The 20990-nt window shown below is 43.8% G+C and overlaps 1 long non-coding RNA gene across 1 annotated transcript in view; it reads right to left on the reverse strand.

The window, feature by feature from the left end:
* Positions 1-1532: 1532 nt before the first annotated feature.
* LOC140479456 (uncharacterized) overlaps positions 1533-20990 on the reverse strand; it is a 34244-nt gene continuing 14786 nt past the window's right edge. Inside the window, exons 4-5 of the long non-coding RNA XR_011961046.1 lie at positions 7782-7823; positions 1533-1947 (exon numbers count right to left, since the gene is read on the reverse strand). This is a non-coding gene — a long non-coding RNA (uncharacterized lncRNA). The remainder of the gene's footprint in view (positions 1948-7781; positions 7824-20990) is intronic.

Raw genomic sequence — 20990 nt, forward strand, 5'->3', positions numbered from 1 at the left:
CAAGTAATTTTTTCGGTTTTTGCAGGTCTGATGGACTGTATTATATCATGTGTAATTTATGTGGAATTGATTTATTGATCAAAGTAGGATTACATCCAACAATAAAAATTTGATAATCTCTTGATCCAGGCACACAGCTGGTAAATTACTAGTGCAGATGAGAGCAGCATTTGTTCAACACAAGTGTCACAATATGTGGTCTCCAACAAGAGAGAATCTAATCATTTCCACTTGACATCAGTGGCACTATCACCTCTAAATCCCCTCCTTATCAATGTCTTGGGGATTCCCATTGACCAGAAATCAAACTTTGTCTAGTCAAATAAGTACCTATGGCTAAGGCGACACGGTGGCTCAGAGGGCAGCATTGTGGCTCAGTGGTTAGCACTGCAGCCTCACAGCACCAGAGTCCTGGGTTCGATCCCAGCCTCAGGTGACCGTCTGTGTGAAGTTTGCACATTCTCCCCATGTCTGCGTGGGTTTCCTCCGGGTGCTCCGGTTTCCTCCCACAGTCCAGGTCAGGTGAATTGGCCATGCTACATTGCCCATAGTGTCACGTGCATTAGTCAAGGGGAAATGGGTCTGGGTGGGTTGCTCTTCGGAGGGTCGGTGTGGACCGGTTGGGCCGAAGGGCATGTTTCATCACTGTAGGGAATCTAATCTACACGAGCAGGTCAGGGACCAAACATTCTGAAGCTAGCTACACCCCTTGTCTCCCTAGATCCTGTCCACCATTCACAAGGCACAAGCCCTAGGAATGTCTCTCCATTTGCCTGGACGAGTGTAGCTGCAACAATACTCAAGAGGTTTGACATCACCCAGGTCAAAACAGCCTTGAATGACACCCCATCCACCTTCAGCCTTCACCCCCTTTCATCACTGACACTCAGTTGCAGCAGTGTATACCAGCTACACGATGCACTGCAGTATCTCATTGATAGTTTTTCAAAATTCACAATGACTACCATCTGGAAGCAGCAGATGGATGGGAGCAGCAGCAAATGCAGTAAAATCGGCCATTTGCTGTTCAGCAAGATTCCCCTCTCACTGTTCAAAACTTGCTTGCTGAATCTGACTTTTCTTCTTTGATGCCATGAATTTCATTTCTCCGATTGTCTAATATTTTCCCAACTGACTCAACATTGCCCATGTCGCTTGGGTGCTGGGAAGATTCCACCCTAAGTGTTGGAAGTGAAAATGATAATTGCACATGTGGCTGGAATTTTCCATGGAATCTCAGTGCGATGATGACACTGTCTTTGGTGTTACTGTAACCCAGTGATCTCCTTAGTGTCAGAATGTTGCAGCACAGAAAAAGACCCTTTTGCCCACTGAGTCCCTACTGTTGGGCAATCTTCTATATACTTTTATCCCATTCCTGAGCACTTGGTAAATAGTCTTGCATGCTATGGCACTTCAAGTGTTCATCTAAATACCTTTTAAATGTCATAATGGTTTCTGCCTGTCGGAGAAATTGAGCCCAATGAATCAGAGACCACAGACAAGGATCGTGGTGAAATTGACAAGCGGTTTATTAAACAAAGCGATATCGCGGAAGAGAAATTGACCAGGCTGACACAGAACTGATTCTCTGCACAGATGGCCAGAATGCTCTTCCCAGAACAGAAGGTGCAGGCAGGCTTTATAGGGGTACAACACAAAGGTGATAATTGTAAAGCAGTTGCAGTACAATGTGAAAATTGTAAAGCGATTAAAACAGGAATAAACTGAATGGAAGTTAATCAAGCGTCGGGCAGTAGCAATTCTTTGTAATTGATGCAAGAGATTCCAGCCATCTCCGTGAGTGGGGGAGAAAGTCTTCTAGAGGATTCTTCATTGTATTTCTCATCTGCACGAATATGTGTAAATGTCCCTTCTCCTGCCACTCAGGTGTGTCCATTGTGTTCCTCCTGCGAGTGTAGTCTTCCCTGGTCTCTTGGTCTGCCTCTTTGTTTATGCGGCATTGGTTTCAATGGGAAATTAGATTTCTTACAGTGTGGAAACAGGCCCTTCGGCCCAACAAGTCCACACCGACCCGCCGAAGCGCAACCCACCCATTCCCCTACATTTACCCTTTTACCTAACACTACGGGCAATTTAGCATGGCCAATTCACCTGACCTGCACATCTTTGGACTGTGGGAGGAAACCGGAGCACCCGGAGGAAACCCAAGCAGACACAGGGAGAATGTGCAAACATGAAATGAGCTTGTCCTTAGGGTATTAGAACTTCAGTGCTAATAGGGGATGGGAACTTTACTGTGAAGGTTGTTTGGGAAGTATATTCTCTGATCTAGGAATAGCTTGGCCCATGTCTGGTTTCTTTGTTAGCCTGTTTGGCCAAGACTGGGGCATTGTAGGTATGTTCTGTACATACTGGCAGGCTTGATTTCTGTGCTTCGCAGGCCAGTTTCTGTGTTTTTTTTATGTGGCCATGCTGTGGGTGGGCAGGGTGGCAGATCTTTTTCCCACACTGGCTCCACCACCTTCTCCTTCAATCCCTTCTAAATGTCCTGTTCCTTATCTTAAATCCATGTCTCCTGGTAATTGACTCCTCTAAGAAGGGGGAAGGTTTATTCTCAATGATTCTGTTGATGCCCATCATATTTTTACACACCTCCATTTGGTCCCACCTCAATATGTTCTGCTCTAATGAAAGCAACCCCAGCCTATAACAAATTGCATGGGAAGTGGTAGAGGCAGGTACAGTTACATCATTTAAAAGACATTTGGACAGGTTCACGAATAGGAAAGAGTTAGAGGGATCTGGGCCAAAAGCAATAAAATGGGACCGGTTTGGTTTAGGAAACATGGTCAACATGAATGAGTTGGACTGAAGGTCTGTTTCCATTCTGAATAACTCTATGACTCTATCTGGTCTCCCTTCATATCTGCATTGTTCCAGCCCAGGCAACATCCTGATGACCATCTCTGAGCCATCTCCAGTGCAATCACATCCTTCCTGTAGTGTGGGGACCATGGTACTCCAGCTGCAGCCTAAAAAATGTCCTGCCACAGCTCCATCGCAGCCTCCAAACTCTTGTATTCAATTCCTCAACTAATAGAGGCATGAATAGCTTATTAAATTTCCTATTTCTGGATTAGTGGTGCTGGAAGAGCACAGCAGTTCAGGCAGCATCCAAGTAGCTTCGAAACCGATGTTTCGGGCAAAGGCCCTTCATCAGGAATAAAGGCAGTGAGCCTGAAGCATGGAGAGATAAGCTAGAGGAGGGTGGGGGTGGGGAGAGAGTAGCATAGAGTACAATGGGTTAGTGGGGGAGGGGATGAAGGTGATAGGTCAAGGAGGAGAGGGTGGAGTGGATAGGTGGAAAAGGAGATAGGCAGGTCGGACAAGTCCGGACAAGTTATGGGGACAGTTACTGAGCTGGAAGTTTAGAACCAGGGTGAGGTGGGGGAAGGGGAAATGAGGAAACTGTTGAAGTCCACATTGATGGCCTGGGGTTGAAGTGTTCTGAGGCGGAAGATGAGGCGTTCTTCCTCCAGGCGTCTGGTGGTGAGGGAGTGGCGGTGAAGGAGGCCCAGGACCTCCATGTCTTCGGCAGAGTGGGAGAGGAAGTTGAAATGTTGGGCCACGGGGCGGTGTGGTTGATTGGTGCGGGTGTCTCGGAGATGATCCCTAAAGCGCTCTGCTAGGAGGCGCCCAGTCTCCCCAATGTAGAGGAGACCGCATCAGGAGCAACGGATACAATAAATGATATTAGTGGATGTGCAAGTAAAACTTTGATGGATGTGGAAGGCTCCTTTAGGGCCTTGGATAGAGGTGAGGGAGGAGGTGTGGGCGCAGGTTTTACAGTTCCTGCGGTGGCAGGGGAAAGTGCCAGAATGGGAGGGTGGGTCGTAGGGGGGTGTGGACCTGACCAGGTAGTCGTGGAGGGAATGGTCTTTGCGGAAGGCGGAAAGGGGAGGGGAGGGAAATATATCCCTGGTGGTGGGGTCGGTTTGGAGGTGGCGGAAATGTCGGCGGATGATTTGGTTTATGTGAAGGTTGGTAGGGTGGAAGGTGAGCACCAGGGGCGTTCTGTCCTCGTTACGGTTGGAGGGGTGGGGTCTGAGGGCAGAGGTGCGGGATGTAGACGGGATACGTTGGAGGGCATCTTTAACCACGTGGGAAGGGAAATTGCTGTCTCCAAAGAAGGAGGCCACCTGATGTGTTCTGTGGTGGAACTGGTCCTCCAGGGAGCAGATACGGCGGAGGCGGAGGAATTGGGAATACGGGATGGCATTTTTGCAAGAGATAGGGTGGGAAGAGGTGTAATCCAGGTAGCTGTGGGAGTCGGTGGGTTTGTAAAAAATGTCAGTGTCAAGTCGGTCATCATTAATGGAGATGGAGATGTCCAGGAAGGGGAGGTAGGTTTCAGAGATGGTCCAGGTAAATTTAAGGTCACGGTGGAATGTGTTGGTGAAGTTGATGAATTGCTCAACCTCCTCGCGGGAGCACGAGGTGGCGCCAATGCAGTCATCAATGTAGCGGAGGAAGAGGTGGGGAGTGGTGCCGGTGTAATTACGGAAGATCAACTGCTCTACGTATACCAACAAAGAGACAGGCATAGCTGGGGCCCATACGTGTGCCCATGGCTACCCCTTTGGTCTGGAGGAAGTGGGAGGATTCAAATGAGAAATTGTTAAGGGTGAGGACCAGTTCGGCCAAACGAATGAGAGTGTCGGTGGAAGGGTACTGTTGGGGATGTCTGGAGAGGAAAAAACGGAGGGCTTGGAGGCCCTGGTCATGGCAGATGGAGGTGTAGAGGGATTGGATATCCATGGTGAAGATGAGGCGTTGGGGGCCAAGGAAACGGAAGTCTTGGAGGAGGTGGAGGGCGTGGGTGGTGTCTCGAACATATGTGGGGAGTTCCTGGACTAGGGGGGATAGGACAGTGTCGAGGTAGGTAGAGATGAGTTCAGTGGGGCAGGAGCATGCTGAGACAATGGGTCGGCCAGGATGGTAGGCTTGTGGATCTTGGGAAGGAGGTAGAACCGGGCAGTGCGGGGTTCCCGGACTATGAGGTTGGAAGCTGTGGGTGGGAGATCTCCTGAGTGATGAGGTTCTGTATGGTCTGGGAGATGATGGGTTGGTGATAGGGGGTGGGGTCATGGTCAAGGGGGCAGTAGGAAGAGGTGTCCTCGAGTTGACGTTTGGCTTCAGCGGTGTAGAGGTCAGTGCGCCAGACTACCACTGTGCCCCCTTTATCCACTGGCTTGATGGTGAGGTTGGGATTGGAGCAGAGGGATTGGAGGGCTGTGCGTTGTCAGGGTGAGAGGTTGGAGTGGGGAAGGGATGTAGACAGGTTGAGGCAGTTAATGTCCCGGTGGCAGTTGGAAATGAAAAGGTCGAGGGCAGGTAATAGGCCAGTGCGGGGTGTCCAGTTGGATGCAGTGTGTTGGAGGTGGGCGAAGGGGTCCTCGGAAGGTGGGCGGGAGTCCTGATTGTGAAAGTAAGCTCGGAGGCGGAGGCGACAGAAGAATTGTTCGACATCACGGCGTGTATTAAATTCATTGATGCGTGGACGGAGGGGGATGAAGGTGAGTCCTTTGCTGAGGACTGATCGTTCGTCCTCAGTGAGGGGGAGGTCTGGGGGGATGGTGAAAACTCGGCAGGATTGGGAGCTGGGATCTGATGTGGGTGTAGAGCTAGGAGTGGGGGCAGAACCTGTAACTGGAGTGGGTGTGATGGATCCAACTGTCCTTCAAGAACCTATGTACATCACACCCAGCTCTCTCTGATCCTAAGTACTACCTTGCTGTCCATCCACTTATCATGTATTTTCATCTGATACTGTCCTAATCTATGAAATTCTGCCTCTCCACCTCACACTCTTCTGTTATGATGGTCTTCAAAATCAAGCTGATTAAACCAGCCTTTGGTCATCTGCTGATATATCTCATGTAATATCTGCTTTGATGTCAACATTTTTTGATAAAACTTCCTTGAACCATCGAAGGACACTTTATTATTTTAAAGGACCTTTATGAATGCCAGTTCTTTACTGTATTACTGTTGTCGATAGTATTGCCCTGTGTTGATATAGCTACCTGTGGTATCTAAGACTGTTACTGGAGTTCTGATTTGAGTGGTGCTGGAAAAGCACAGCAGGTCGGGCAGCATTTTCCTGCCCCTCAGATGCAGCCTGACCTTTTCCAGCACCGCTCTAACCTTGACTCTGATCTCCAGCATCTGCAGTCCTCACTTTCGCCTGTTACTGGAGTTCTGTATGCTATGACAACATGCTGTCGTAGGAACACTCGATATTAATATTGCCTTCATTAGGGCCATCCCATTGGGATACTGGATTTACCTAGCAAGCTTTACTGACAGAAAGATAATTCCATTGAATAATTTTTAAAAAGCAGAACATCTTTATTAATGAGTTTACTGTAGAAAACCTGGGTCTGAAGAATGGATGAGGTCACCTTATGTCTTACTGGCAACTTCCTGCAGAGCGAAAAGAAAATACCCCAACTCTGTGAAGGAAAGTGGACTTTGAATAACTATTGTTCCTTATCTCAGATCCCAGCAAAAAGTTCAAAACCTTCGGATGTTGCAATCCCACGGAAAAAATAGTTTGAAATAACAGGACTCAAGAAAAACTCCTTATTCATAGTAAAGTCCAATCATGGAATTTTTCATACATACTACATCAGAAGCGCCCATAGTTTAATTTTTCTACTGGATAACATTCTGATGCTGCAGTAGTGGTGGACATCTCTGATGTTCTGTCTTTCAGAATAAATATTAAACTTAGTCTGTATTTGCCTCCAAATGGTATTTTGCCTGATGCGGCAAAATTTATGGTATCCCCCATAATATAAGAAACTGTGAAAGGATATCATGTGTACATGTATCTACAAACATTGCTCTCCTCATGAAAGTTTACAACAATAATCACGGGGACAAAGGGCTTGTTATATGGAGAGTGGTTAAGAACTCTGGTTCTATACTTGATAAAGTTTGGAAGGATGGGGGTGGGGGGATCTGATTGAAACTTACAAAATACTGAGAGTCCTGGATAGAGGGGTGTCGAGAAGATGTTTCCACTGGTAAGAGAGACTAGGTCCGAAGGGCACAGCCACAGAGAGAAGGGATGACTCTTTGGAGCTTAGATGAGCAGGAATTCCTTCACCCAGAAGGTGGTGAATCTATGGAACTCATTGAGTCGATAGGACCATAAGCAATGTGGACAGGGTTAGGCCATTCAGCCCCTTGAGCCTGCTCTACCATTCAGTAAGATCACAGCAAATCTAACATTCCTCATGCCCACTTTTCTGCCCTTTTCCTGTAACCTGTAAATATACATGAGATCTCTGTCCCCACAGCTTTCTGTGGCAAGGAGTTCCAAAGACTCTCAACCCTCTGAGAGAAAAAAAATTCCTCCTCATCTCAGTCTTGGTGTGGAAAGCTGTAGAGGTCGAATCATTGAGTGCATTTGGGACAGAGTTAAATTGTTTCTTGATGAATAAGGAGTTCAAGGGTAACAGGGAGAAGGCAGGAGAATGATTTAAGAAACATGTCTGCCATGATTGAATGGGCAAGCAGACTCAATGGACCAAATAGCCTAATTCTTCTTATATATCTTATGGCCTACATATGTGTCTGGCTAAAATTACGCTGTTACATTAACTCCGAGCAGCATACTTCTAAAGGAGTGTCAGGTTTCCAATGATCCTACACAAGATGGACTATGAGGTCTTTATACCTTTAGGTCACATGTATGATACAATGATGATATCATGTGAAAGCTATTAAAGCATTCTTGGCATACTCACCATGGGTAAACACAGAACATTCCTCTTTTCCAGTGATGAACACTTAATACAAAAAAGAGAAAGTATAAAGAATAAACTTGAGAACATCTTCAATTTTGTAAACAAGAGCAGCAGTGTGTAGATCAAGAGAAGCAGCTTGGTCTTTGTGGGGGTTAGATAACCTGATCAGGATGTCAGATGTAATCATCCTGGCACCTGCCTTTTTTCTCATTTCAATGTCATGTCCTTAGAGATTGTGACCTGATTTGGTTGTGCTACGTGCAGTCTATTTTATCATAAATGTGTGTGGCTTAAATATTATGAATGATGACTATACTAAGATCTGCACATACTGCATTTTTGGACCATTGGTACCTACCACTTCAAAGATTTCGGCAAGCCAAGGTGCATCTGCATATCGGCGGCACACAGTGTGATTCTACCATAGCGTGGAATTGGTCGTCTGCTACAAATCCTCTTTAATAGTCTCTCTTAGGCTGTACTTTGGAGTGCCACTTGCTGAAGTACATGCATTTCAGGATGTCTAGTGGTGATATCAGGGAAAGTGATGGCTTAGTCTTGTTCTCACTCGGCTGTTAATCCAGAGACCCAGAAAATACTCTGGGGACCTGAGTTCAAGTCCTGCAATGACAGATTGCCAACTTTGTGTTCAATTTTTAAAAATAAATCTGGAAACAAAAGTCTAATGATGCCCATGAAATCATTGTTGATCGTCAGACAAACCCATTCAGTTCACTCATGTCTTTTATGAAGGACACTGCCATCCTTAACCTGGTCTGGACTACATGTGACTCCAGAGCCATAGCATTACTGTTAACTCTTAACTGCCGTCTGGCAATTAGGAATGGGTAATAAATGCTGGCTAAGCCAGCGACATCCTCGTCCTGTGAATGAATTGTGAAATATCTCATGCTAGCTCCTGTGTTGACTTTACCTTTTACTGTATGGTGTGCTGCTTTTTCAGGATGTATGCTATCAGTGGTTGTAAATGCTCCTGATCACCTTATTGTATTGACATGACATATCAGGTTAGAAATATGGAAGGCTTGAATCATCATCCAAAGTTTGCCTTTCACTTGGTTTCCATTGGACTTCATTGAAATGTTTGCAAGTGTGCACCTTTGTCAAACTTTGCTTGCTGCCAGTGTTGTGGCATTGTACCATCTTGATTCTTTCTCGTGCTTTGTCCTGGGATCTAGTTTTGCCTTTCGAACCAGGTTTCCTGCACCTTCATGCTCAATGTCCACTTATGTCGCACGTTTAATGGATGTCAATAAAAACTGGGTCATGTCAAGTTTGAGGGTTGATGAAGCCGCACTTATGCAGACAAGTGGGGAGCATTCCAACGTACTCCTGACTTGCGCTATCTTGATGATGGACAAACATCTGGGTTTTGTGCTGTCTTTATGGACAAGGGTGCTGCAGGATTCTCAGCCTCTTATCTGCTGTTGTAGCCATTGTATTAATATGATTAGTCCAGTTCAGTCTCTGTTCAATGGTAATTCCCAGAAATTTGAGAGTGGGGAATTCAGTGATGGTAATACCATTGAATGTCAAGGGCAATTTGTAGACTCGTATCTCTCAGAACATAAGGAACTGACCATGGACATCATGGTATTGAAGATTTCCACAACTACCTGTCACAACTCTGGCAGGGATGTGTCTAGGCTTACATTAGACTCTATGTTACAACTGAGGAGTATGCTTCCAGTAATTTATCAAGCTTCAAATTATCCAAGGAAGGTGATGCATAAGATCCTTATATCTTCAGGTCATTTTTGGATTGTGGACTGAATTGGGAAAAGAATATTGCTTTAAACCAAGGAAACTTTGGAAAGCAATTCTGCAGGTTTAAAACAAGTTGCTGGAACATGTGGATTATATTTACACAGTTGGATTGTTCAGGCATTGGGAAGGTTGGTTAGCCTCATCGGCACCATGCCTGTATGAGACTTTAGGATATTTTGCCCAGAATCAGTCTGTTGATTAGTTTTTTTTCTAGCAGGACTGATTGTGTGGTTTTGGAGTGCTTAGCATAACACCAGTATTCTGATTCACTCCTGGGCAGATTGACAGCCTGTGTGTGAAAAATACAGTGGCAGAAGACCTCTAGTCTCTAAAAATGAAACGTCCTCTCGCTTCTTGCAAAAAGGTTGCAAGAAATTGGAAAGAAGTTTACTGTTCCCATTTGTCATTTGCTTATGCACTGCTGCTAATAACCATTGGCTGAGAGACTGAACAATTAACCAATCTGTTTCTTTAGTAAAGAACTGAGAGGACTTGGGATGAAAATCAAATATCAGAAAACCTCAGAGCAGCAAAAGGTCAGCTCATTGAAACTCGTGGATTAGTGATATGATACTGTATTCCTCTTAAACCTCACAAACTTGATTAAGTTTTTTGAAGAAGTAACAAAGCCATGGGAGACTGATTAGCAAGGTTAAATCTCATGGAATACAAGGAGAACTAGCCATTTGGATACAGAACTGGCTCAAAGGTAGAAGACAGAGGGTGGTGGTGGAGAGTTGTTTTTCAGACTGGAGGCCTGTGACCAGTGGAGTGCCACAAGGATTGGTGCTGGGTCCGCTACATTTTGTCATTTACGTAAATGATTTGAATGCAACATAAGAGGTACAGTTAGTAAGTTTGCAGATGACACCAAAATTGGAGGTGTAGTGGACAGTGAAGAAGGTTACCTCAGATTACAATAGGATCTTGACCAGATGGGCCAATGGGTCAAGAAGTGGCAGATGGAGTTTAATTCAGATAAATGCAAAGTGCTGCATTTTGGGAAAGCAAATCTTAGCAGGACTTATACACTTAAAATGGATAGGTACATGAATAGGAAGAGTTAGGAGGGATATGGGCTAGGTGCTAGCAGATGGGACTAGATCGGGTTGGGATATCTGGTCGGCATGGACGGGTTGGACCGAAGGGTCTGTTTCCCTGCTGTAAACCTCTATAACTCTATTATATTCTCTACCTATAATGTCCATGTTGTTTTGGTGTCTTTGACTATCTACATGTGTATGTAGGGTTTTAAGAAGGGGTAGTGTTTATGTGAGACATTTATAAATTGGCAATTCATGCTTTGTATTTCTGAGGGTAAAACTGATTTGTTTGTAATCAGTAGTAGTTTCTTGTTAAATGCAGAAACCTGATCAGCGTTTTACGTTAACCCAAATTCATCTGAAAGGAAATTTGGAACTTTGAGTAATTTGATAATTTTTAAAGATCCCATGTCGTCTTCAAAGAGCGAGGAAATTCTCTGCATTGTACTGGCTTATCTTTAACCCTGATCAACATCACTAAAACAGATAATCTCATGATTATCACATTCCTCTCTGGGAATCCTTTCTGCGTGTAAATTGTCGAGTATATTTCCAATGTTAGATCAGTGGCTACATTTCAGAAGCTATAACGCTATTTGATAATGTGCTGTGGTCACAAAACGTGCAATATAAATGACAAATCTTTCTTTCCTGTTTACACAGGCAACACAATGTCCCAGACGGGCTGGATCATAGCAGAGACTAGTGATGCGTTAATTTTCCAGTGTGCGATCCAATCTGAAATAAATGTTATCTTTACTGATTTGAAAAAAAAATGAAGACTGGAAGCAATTGCCTGGAAATTAGTACAGCCAAAGAAGACATATGAGCTGGAGAAGGAAAGCATTTGTTCTGTGACAATAGCCAGCATCAATGGTAATTGGAGCATCTCACTTCCCTAACAGTGTTGATACGTTCACTGCTTCAGAAAGACAAGACCTAACTGCAATGACATTTAACAATTATTCCGACCTGCTGATAAACGTTCTTTATGGTGGGATTCAACAATTGGGTGGGGGAATATGGGAAGCAGGGAGATGGGCATTCTTGTAATGAAAGACAGTAATTTATTCCAATTGGTTGAATTGCAACAATTAAGATTGAATATTAAATGTAGCTGCATGAGAACTCAATTGCTGTCATATATTTGGCAGCAAGAACTTAAAATAAAACTTTCCTTTCAAGGATGTCTGTTTAAGTTTATTCTGTTGTATTAGCTCTATCATTGGCCCATTACATTTAGCCATGTGATTAGAATGTAAAATTCCTATTGGTTGTGCAGCATATCACTATCAAGAGATTTCCAGGGGATGATTGGTCTGTTCCCTTGCCTGTCCTGTGTCAGCTTTTTAGATAAATCTCACAGTTTCTGCATTTGTTCAGTTGTATTTATTTTGTTATCTATTATCTTTCTGATCAACCTTTTATCAGGTCTCTGGACATCTCCATTGGCACTGTCCAACGTTCAGCCCTGGACGTGAAGCAATTAGCCATCAATGTGCAAATACAGCAATGAGAAATCTATAGGAGCAGGAGTAGACTGTTCCCACTGTTGAGGCAGGGGTGTGGTGCTGGAAAAGCACAGCAGGTCAGGCAGTATCCGAAGAGCAGGAGAATCGATGAAGGGCATATGCCCGAAACGCCGATTCTCCTGTTCCTTGGATGCTGCCTGTTAACTTTTCCAGCACCACATTCTCAGCTCTGATCTCCAGCAGGAGACAGTGAGGTCTGCAGATGCTGGAGATCAGAGTTGAGAGTGTGTTGCTGGAAAAGCACAGCAGGTCAGGCAGCAGGAATCATTCCTGACGAAGGGGTCCAGTCTGAAACATCGATTTTCCTGCTCCTCTGACCTGCTTTGCTTTTCCAGCAACACACTCTCAACTCTCATCTCCAGCATCTGCAGTCCTCACTTTCTCCCTGTTCAACCTGTCTAGCCTGCTTCACATTCGATATGATCATGGGCTGACCATCCACTTCATTGCCTTTCCCCACATTATCCCCATATTAGTTTGGCAAGAAAGCTTTTCAAAGTGAGGGGACAGTTGAGGAGTCAAGGGTAGTACAGTGGCTCAGTAGTTAGCGCTGTTGCCACACAGAGCAGGGAAGCAGGGAGGTGGGCATTCTTGTCATAGAGTCATAGAGATGTACAGCACAGACAAGACCCTTCATTCCAACCCGCCCATGCCAACCAGATATCCCAACCCAATCTAGTCCCACCTGCCAGCACTTGGCCCATATCCTTCCAAACCCTTCCTATTCATATACCCATCCAAATGCCTCTTAAATGTTGTAATTGTACCAGCCTCTACCACTTCCTCTGGCAGCTCATTCCATACACGTACCACCCTCTGTGTGAAAAAGTTGCCCAGTATGTCTCTTTTTTATCTTTCCCTTCTCACGCTAAACCTATGCCCTCTAGTTCTGGACTCCCTGACCCCAGGGAAAAGACTTTGTCTATTTATCCGATCCATGCCCCTCATAATTTTGTAAACCTCTATAAGGTCACCCCTTAGCCTCTGACGCTCCAGGGAAAACAGCCCCAGCCTGTTCAGCCTCTCCCTACAGCTCAAATCCTCCAACTCTGAAAACATCCTTGTAAACCTTTTCTGAAACTTTGAAATGAAATACAGCAATTTATTCCAATTAGTTGGATTGCAGCAACGAAGAATGAACGTTAAAACGTAGCTGCATGAGAACTCAATTGAGAGCAGGGACCCGGCTTTGATTCCAGCCTCAGGTGACTGTCTGTGTGGAGTTTGCACATTCTCCCCGAGTCTGTGTGGCTTTCTTCTGGCTGCTTTGGTTACCTCCCACTGTCCAAAGATGGGCAGGTTAGGTGGGTTGGTTATGGTAAGTTGCCCATAGTGTCCAGGCTAGGTGGATTAGACATGGTAAATGCAGGGATAATGTGTGGGGGTTGGGGGGTATGGGTCTGGTGGAAGACTCTTCGGAAGGTTAGTGTTGAATTGATGGGCCACATGGCCTGCTTCCACATGGCCTGTTTCCACATGGCCTGCTTCCACACAGTAGCCTTCTGCGATTCATTGGTCTGAGAAACATAGCAGGGTGCCATTAATCAACTGTTGGGTTCTGATAGTTCACCACACTTGACATCTCCCTTCGTTGCCAGTGGTTGGTCAGTTTGTACATTATAAGCCCATTGTTATAATTCCAACAATATTTGGGTCAATACATTTCATCTCCAAGCCCTGTTGGATACAGCACAGCGTGGTAATGAATGTCATCATTTGAGTAATAATTTATTGTAAGCCACAAGGCAGAATTAATTACATTATTTTCTTTTTTATCATTTCTGTGTTTGTTACATGGCTTTCCATATCCTAGACTGATTCTAAGCATTTGCTGCTGGGTGATATACCTGCTGATTTATTTTTAACTGGATCTCAGTCTGTACTCTATATCTCAGTTGCAGTTTTATTTCAGACTGTGAGATCCAAGTCAAGTACTCAAAGACAATGCTACCAATGTTGCTTATGTTGAAAAGTGTGACATAGAAGCTGAAGCAGATGAAAAATAGTGTGACATCAAATACTTGGTGTTCAAAATATCGAAACAGGATAGGGGAAAAACAAAAGGTCAAGGGAAACAGGGTTTTCCACAGTTTCCAGCCTCCAGGAAGAAATGGGTTAGAAGAGAAGCCAATGGGATAATTTCAGAGAATGAGAATGCAAGGAGGAGAAGGTGAATGGAGGAAAGTTTTACTTGGATCTGAGAATGATTGAGAGGAAATTTCAGGCAGCATTGGCCATAAGGTCAATAAAACAAAGATGGAGCAAATCATTATATTGTGTTGTTTAACACGGACAGAGGCGGAGAAAGCGGGAACAGAAGCAAATGAGAGTGAGAAACCATCCAGGGTTCCAAAATTCATTGGGTTTCCAATTGAAGAAAGAACCACACCTACAACATTTCAGAACGCAGTGTTATGTGATAGTGAGATTTGAATCACAGCACTATTAATTGTTCATTTGATTGGAGATCAGTTGGTAAGGCATGAATGTAATCTAAACATTTTTGTTTATTCAAAAATATACTTTAGCAATAAAATATGTTTACATACATACTCACAAAAGGAGTTTGGTTCTGCACAGAAATGTATGGAGAAACAAACAAACCCAAAGCATTTCTTACTTACAGTAGATTTTATTTGCATATATTTGAGGTGCCAGAAGGGTCCAGTAACCGAACAGAACCCCGTAATACATTGGCAGGAAGTGGTCTTTCCTAACTAAGCCTTGGCAGCAGCTGCTCTGAACTTTAGTGCGTCCCTCAGTACATAGTCCTAGACTTTGAACGTGCCAGTCTGTAATACTCGGTCAAGGTCAACTCTTTGCACCAGAAGGTCAACAAATTCAGGCAGACCAATGAGCATCTTTCCCCGAGTTGATGGTCCTCCAGGCGCAGTCGATGTTTGTCTTGGTGTGCAACCAGAGAACAGCCCGTGGAGCACAGAGTCCCGCATCACGGGACTATTCGAGATGAACCTCGACAAACACCACTGCATCTCTCCCCAGACTTCCTTTGCAATCTGAGCATTAATATTTTTCTTGATAATGGATTCATTTACAGAATACAAAATTACATGCATCTGCTTCCTGTATTCTGTCTCAGCAGTTGCATTAGCTACAGTTTGACTAACACAACAGGAGGCAAAATATTTGTAAAGGTCAAATAACTTTGAAGATTATGGAAATCCTTAAAAAGGTCAGAAATCAGATTGATCACAAAATACAAATGTGAAGGTTTATTTAAAAACAAACAAGGTGAATGATACCTATGGTGAATTATACTCCTTTTTTTGTGCTTGGAGAAATGATATCAAGACAAAAAAATTGGGTTTTCAGCCTTCAACTCTGGCAAAAGGTTAGATAGTTTTAAACAATTAACTAATTGGAAAAGGATAATCCTCAGGCATGCACATAAGATGTTGTTCATCTTAAAAGGCTTCAGAAAAGATGTACAGGGATGTTGCCAGGGTTGGAGGGTTTGAGCTATAGAGAGAGGCTGACTGGTCTAGGGCTGTTTTCCCTGGTGCATCGGAGGCTAAAGGGTTCCCTTATAGAGGTTCATAAAATCATGAGGGGCATGAATTGGATGAATGGATAAAGTCTTTTTGCCCAGGGTAGGGGACTCCAAAACTTGAAGGCATAGGTTTAAGGTGAGAGGGGAAAGATTTAAAAGGAACCTAAGAGGTAACTTTTACACACAGAGGATGGTGCATGTATGGAATGAGCTGCCAGGGGAGGTGGTGGAAGCTGGTACAATTACAGCATTGAAAAAGCATCTGGACGGGTATATGAATAGGCAAATGAGACTAGATTGCTTTCGGATATCTGGTCAGCAAGGACGAGTTGGACTGAAGGGTCTGTTTCCGTGTCCAATTACCATCCTAATGAATCTTAAAATAAGGAAATGGTCACTGTAAAGGAAGTCACTGGCCCATCTTGTCAGCACTCATTCTCTGTGAAAGCAGCTCAGTCGTTCCCATTCCACTTCCATTTCTATATAGCACTCCAAAAGCTTTGCCTTCTTCTATATTGAAAGCCAGCATTGATTCTCTCTCCAGCACACTCTCAAACAGTGCATTCAGATTCTGATCATTACTGCATGATAAAGCCCTTTCCCCATGTCACCATTATTGTTTTTGTCGATATCTTAAATTGTTGTCTGTGTGTTCTCAACCCTTTCACCAACGGGAACAATTGCTCTTTATCTTCTTCAGACCACCTATTGATTTTGAGTAGTTCTATCAAATCTCCTCTCTTCTAAACGTTTCTTCCAGGGCTGCAAGTCCGATCAATCCAATATCGTTAAGGTGGCTGAAATCTCTCATGCTTGTAACTGTTGGTAATCTTTTTCTGCAATGTTTCTGACGTTTCCATATCTTTCCTAAAATGGGTGGCCAGAAGTGGACTCATTGCTCCAATTAAGGCTGAGCCTGAATGTTTTTTTTTAATAGTTCATCATACCCTCCTTACGGTTGTATTCTACACCTCTATCCATAAAGGCCACAGTCCTGTATCCTCTTTGATTTCCTTTCTCCAACTGTCTTCCTGTAATCAACTATTTGTTCACATATAAATCCTGTCCTCTATGATTTTGCAGACCTTTTGGATATGCACTTTTTAAAATACATTGGCTGTCACCCATTCTACTAAAATTTATCAATGATGTGTTTCTTCATTAAATTAAACCTGCCACATATCTGCTCATTCCACCAGCCTGTCTACATTAACCTGAGGTCCAACATCTTCATCCTCACCATGTACAATATTTCCAGTCTTCTCTACCTTTCCTGTGCTCTTATAGTTTCACATTTTGCCACGTCCCCTTCACTTTTAGATTAGAGTCCCTACAGTGTGGAAACAGGCCCTTCAGCCCAACCAGTCCACACCAACCCTCTGAACAGTAACCCACTCAGACCCATCTCCTTCTGACAAATGCACCTAACACTGTGGACGATTTAGCATGGCCAATTCACCTGACCTGCACATCTTTGGATTGTGGGAGAAAGCTAGAGCGCCTGGAGGGAACCCACGCAGGCACAGGGAGAACGGGCAAGCTCCACACAGACAGGTGCCCAAGGCTGGAATCAAACCTGGATCCCTGACACTGTGAGGCTTCAGTGCTAACCACTGAGCCACCAATCCACCTTAAACGTTGTCCCTCTGTCTTATCCTCCCCTGTCCTTTCTGCCAGCATCATTTTCTTTCTCCTCTGTTCCTATCTCATTTGCCCTCTTCCTCCATCCCTCTATTTTCCTTTCTATATCCCTACCTCTGTCCTAAATCCTTACCTCTCCCTTCCATCTGTACCTCTCTCCTCTCTCTCTTGTCCCTCACTTTCCCCTTTCTCTCTTGCATGGCCATCTCTCGCTCTTTCTGTCCCTTCACTTTCCATCTCACTTCTCTGTATTCTCCCTCTCTGCCCCTAATTTTGTTTCCTCTCTTTGTTCTCACTGCCCTCCCCTTTCTCTTCCAACCCTCTTCTGTATCTTACTTAAACTCTTCCCTGCCCTCTCTCCCCTTACTCTGTACCTCAATCTCTCCCCTATGCTCTTCTTTCAGTCTCATTGTTTCCAATTTCTACTCTTTTTCTTTCCCATCCCTCTTCATTTACCACACTATCTCCTTTCTCCCTTCCACATTTCCCCTTCTCGACTGTCCCTTTTCAAATAGTTTTTTTATTTCCTTTCTAACTTCTGGGCTTCTCCACGGATCTCATCAAGATGCAGATGTTATTTTTGAATTGTACTTGCTATTTCTCTGCTCAGCTTTCAATCTCTCAGTTTCTCTGCACTGATCTGTCTGCAATTTTTTTTTTGGTTCTCTAATCCAATTTCCAAATGCTTGATGAATAACAGGAATAAAGGAAGTCCCAGAGCTTTCCCTTGGAGCACCTATTTCTCAATTCCCATCACTCTAATGCAACTCGGGACTATCTGTCTCCTTTGATGCAGTCTGTTACTAATCCAAGAATTGCCTAGTTCAAGTATCAAGCTCTTATTAAGAGTCAGTACTGACATTTAGCTGAGCAATATTTTGGAGTTCCTTTCTTTTAAACATAAAATAAGTTACTCAGCATGGATTTCATCAGGGAAATTCATGCTTGAGCAAATGTATCGAATTCTTTGAAAACACAACAGAAAGAGTAAACAAGGGTAGTGTAGGAGATGAAAATCTAAGTACAGGTAGACAACCCTTTATCCAAAATCCCAAAAGCTCCGAAATCCGAAGGTTTTCTCGTGAAAGTTTTATCTCATTAACAATGTTGTTTGGCGTGCAAGCAGTTAACGCAGCTCCACACCCACTCGATGCATGTCACTCAGATGCGATGTGGATGGGTGTGGTCCAGCACTGGTAGGCCTCAGCTCTGTCTCAGGGCCCATAGTACTCACAGTTAGTCGGTTATAGAGTCATAGAGTCATAGAGATGTACAGCATGGAAACAGACCCGTCCGTGCTGACCAGACATCCCAACCCAATCTAGTCCCACGTGCCCGCAGCCGGCCTATATCCCTCCAAACCCTTCCTATTCATATACCCATCCAAATGCCTCTTAAATGTTGCAGTTGTACCAGCCTCCACCACATCCTCTGGCAGCTCATTCCATACACGCACCACCCTCTGTGTGAAAAAGTTGCCCCTTACATCTCTTTTATATCTTTCCCCTCTCACCCTAAACCTATGCCCTCTAGTTCTGGACTCCCTGACCCCAGGGAAAAGACTTTGTCTATTTATCCTATCCATGCCCCTCATAATTTTGTAAATCTCTATAAGGTCACCCCTCAGCCTCTGATGCTCCAGGAAAAACAGCCCCAGCCTGTTCAGCTTCTCCCTGTAGCTCAAATCAAGATTTCTTAAAGATTTCACCGTCCAAATTCAGAAAATTCCAAATTCCAAAAACCAGCTGGTCCCGAGTGTTTCGGATGAAGGATAGTGTACCTGTATATTCCAAAAGCCTTTTAATAAGATAACAGATACCTTGATTACGGTCGGAGCATGTGGATGGGTCAGGGGCCAGCCAACCGAATGGATAGCAAGCTGCTGCCGAAACAGAAGGAGACTTGGGGCTAATGGGGTCGATAAGATCTAGTATAAAGCAGAAGGTAATCTTCCTCAAGCATAGGTGTCAGCATCACTAGTGGTCTCAATGTACACAGAAGTCAGACATGCAATTTCAAAAAAAAAAATTGCAGGTAATACCATGTTGGGGGGGAGGGGCACAGTTAATGTAAAGGAAGATCCTGACAAATTACATGAAGATATTAATATATCTGCAGAAAGGGTGTTCAATAGGCAAATGAACTCCAACAAAAGCAAGTAGAAGAAGCTATAGCTTTAAACAAAGACCCTTGAGCAAGAAGAGTTTGAATGATATAGAGAGGCACTGAGTCTCAAGATATAGGTACGTAAAGCATTAAAATCATAATTGTTACGAAGGCACTACAATAAACAAGCCAAGTGCAGCTGTCCATTTCCACAAGGATCGCTCTGTAAAGCATAGAATTTATGTCAATCTTCTATTGAGCTTTGGTTACTCTGCGCTTAGAGTATAGAGTGCAGTTCTGATCTCCTTATTATAATAAAGGATATACAGTCATCAGAAAAGGTGTAAAAACAGATCCAGAGGGATGTTACATGAACTGAGAGGATTCATCTTTCAGGAAAGATTAAACACGCTGTGGCCTTTTCTCCAGAGAAGTAAAAGCTGAGGATTGAACAGACAGTGATCATGAAAGATATAACACGCAAATAGAAAGAAAATAGTTCCATTTGTGTGTTGCGTTATCAACTAGAGAATAGGACTATGAATAGTTGATATTAAATCCGATCATAAATTCACCAGGAATGTCTTTATTGGAAAGAGTGGTTCGAACGTGGAACTTGTGACCACAAAGAGAGATGGAAGTGATGTAGATGTATGTCAGTGGATGCAGGAGAAGCATGTGTGTGTGTGTGAGAGAGAGAGAGAGAGAGAAGAATGGCAGGATGCACTGATGGGGTTAGATGCAGAAATGTAGAAAGAATTCTGTTTGGATCGTGAATGTTGGCAGAGGCTTGTTGGGCTGACTGGTCTGGACTGTCGTGTACAGATGATGCAATTCAATGTAATGGTGGATCAGCATTAATCAAATCGCAAGACTGGTGATTTGCCATTTGCACATAGCAGCCATTTGCTGGCTGCTTTACACATTAATAACTTGGTGCATTATGAACTCTCCATTAATTTTGTACCACATTTGAACAAGTATGCTTCATCTTCAGGCTCTGCTGGATAATAGCACAGTGCAATAATGAATGTCACTCTTTGAGTAATAATTCATTATGAGCCACAAGGCAGAATAATTACATTGTTTTCTTTTTTCATTTCTTTGTTTGTTACATAGCATTCCCCGGATTGATTCTAAGTACTTGCTGCTGGGTTATACACCAACTGATTTATTATCTAACTAGATTTCAGTCTCTGGTCTACATCTTAGCTCCTGCTTTCTTTCTGAATTGTGAAATTCAGGTGAAGCACAAGGCCGACTGTGCAGACAATACTCAAATTGAAGCAAAAGGTGACAAAGAGGCTGAGGGAAATGAGAGTGCCATGATATTCTGACACAGCTTTAGGGATTCACAAGTCCAAGTGTGATAGAAAAAGAGAGACCGTAGCTTCTTAACACAAACAAAAAATGACTCAGACTGGGGGAACAGTCTGATAATCTTAACATCGTTGGAATGCAGAAAGGTATGTTGGACGGTGTCATTTAGAGCTTACAACTCATGAGAGGAAATTTGGGAGAGCTCTGATTATAGTGTCACTAAAATAAGATAAATATTGCATGTGTGTTATATATGCAAGAGAAAGAG

This window comes from Chiloscyllium punctatum, chromosome 7 (assembly GCF_047496795.1).
Source record: "Chiloscyllium punctatum isolate Juve2018m chromosome 7, sChiPun1.3, whole genome shotgun sequence".
In the NCBI taxonomy this organism is placed as follows: domain Eukaryota; kingdom Metazoa; phylum Chordata; class Chondrichthyes; order Orectolobiformes; family Hemiscylliidae; genus Chiloscyllium; species Chiloscyllium punctatum.